A 1,911-nucleotide genomic window follows, 5' to 3' on the forward strand; every position below is an offset into this window, starting at 1 on the left:
GCTTTGGAAAGGGGTGCAGAGGAGATTTACCGGGACGTTGCCTGGTGTGGGAGGGGAAGGTCTTACGAGGAAAGGCTGAGGGACTTGAGGCTGTTTTCGTTAGAGAGAAGGCGGCTGAGAGGTGACCGAATTGAGACCTATAAGATAATCAGAGGGTTCGATAGGGTGGGCAGTCAGAGCATTTTCCCTCGGACGGTGATGGCGAGCACGAGGGGGCACAGCTTTAAACTGAGGGGTGATAGGTACAGGACAGATGTCAGAGGGAGTGTCTTTACTCAGAGAGGAGTAGGGAGTGTGGAACACAACAGGGGTAGACTCGCTAACGTTAAATGGGCATTGGATGGACATATGGACGGGAATGGGATAGTGTAGGTTAGATGGGCTTCAGATTGGTTCCACAGGTCGGCACAGCATCGAGGGGCCGAAGGGCCTGTGCTGCGCTGGAATGTTCTATGTTGTATATCGGGGAGGTGATGGTGAGGAACCAGCCGTAGGTGGTGGTCAGTCTGATGCAGCTCACTGTCCATGCCCCCCCACCCCCAGGTCTCCGTGAAGGAGTCAGCAGCAGAGGAGAAGCTGACCCCAGTCACCTTGGCTAACCAGGTGGCTGGGCTGAAGAGGCATCTGATGTCCCTGCAACTCGAGCAGGTCCTGGGTCCTGATGCTACCATCGACCTGACTGACCCAGAGGGAGCGCTGGCCAAGTACGTATCCTTATCCGGCCGTCTGCTGCAGGGTGTACCATCGTGCCTGCCTGCTCTCACACCCACTTCCTCGCGCTCTCCCGCCCACGCCCACTCCCTTGTGCACCCAGCGACACGCACCGACACGCACACACACACCAGCACCGACATGCACACACATGTACTGACACACACACCGACACACGCACACTCACCAATACATGGACACGTACCGACACACGCACACACACACATGCACCGACGCACGGACACACACACCGACACACGGACACATACTCACACGGACACACATGCACACGCACGCACCAACACACGGACATGCACTGACACACACGCACCGACACACGGACACACATGCACACGCACGCACCAACACACGGACATGCACCGACACACAGACACACACGCACCAACACACGGACATGCACCGACACACACACACCGACACACGCACATGCACCAACACACGCACGGACACACACCGACATGCACCGACATGCGCGCACGGACACGCACCAACACACTGACACGCACCGACACATGCACATGCACTGACACACGCACACACACACCGACATGTACATGCACTGACACACGCAGACGCGCACACATGCAAACACACACCCACCAACTTTCATGCACCCACTGACACACACAGACAGACGCACACACAGAGTGTATTGTGTTGCGGACACTCTGTGACTGACGTGCTGTCCCCATTCCCACTCTCCGTATGTGCCTGTTGACCTTCCCTGTCATCCTCCAGCGAAGGAGAGAAGCAACCCCTCCGATGCCTAAACACTGCTCATTCTCTTTTTCTCGTCCCTCCCCCTGTCAGGCGCCTGCTCACACAACTCGACATGACCAGGAGCAGGAAGGAGGGAGGGTCACCGGCTGGGAGAGAGGCCGGGCAGGTCGGGAATGCCAACACCGTCACATATGAGCTTTATTACCGGCCAGAACAGACACGGTTCACCCAGGCAGCCAAGGTAAGGTGGCTCTGAATGTCCTGGGTCTCTGTGATGGAGCAGGAGGAGGAGCGGGGAGGCTCAGGGATACCTACAGTTGGATCACAACTGTATTTATCGCCTGTCTCTCTCTCTCTCTCTCCTCCTCCCTTCTCCATCTCTCTTTCTCTCTCCCCTGCGTTTGTCTCTCTCTCTCTCCCTCTGTGTCCCCTCAGCATATCTGTCTCTCTCTCTCTCTT

The 1,911-nt window shown here is 56.9% G+C and overlaps 1 protein-coding gene across 1 annotated transcript in view; it reads left to right on the plus strand.

The window, feature by feature from the left end:
* LOC122546944 (GMP reductase 2-like) overlaps nucleotides 1-1,911 on the plus strand; it is a 19,740-nt gene that overhangs the window by 9,964 nt on the left and 7,865 nt on the right. The gene's annotated exons all lie outside the window — the stretch shown is intronic.

Source organism: Chiloscyllium plagiosum, unplaced genomic scaffold, assembly GCF_004010195.1.
Source record: "Chiloscyllium plagiosum isolate BGI_BamShark_2017 unplaced genomic scaffold, ASM401019v2 scaf_4236, whole genome shotgun sequence".
Classification (NCBI taxonomy): Eukaryota; Metazoa; Chordata; class Chondrichthyes; order Orectolobiformes; family Hemiscylliidae; genus Chiloscyllium; species Chiloscyllium plagiosum.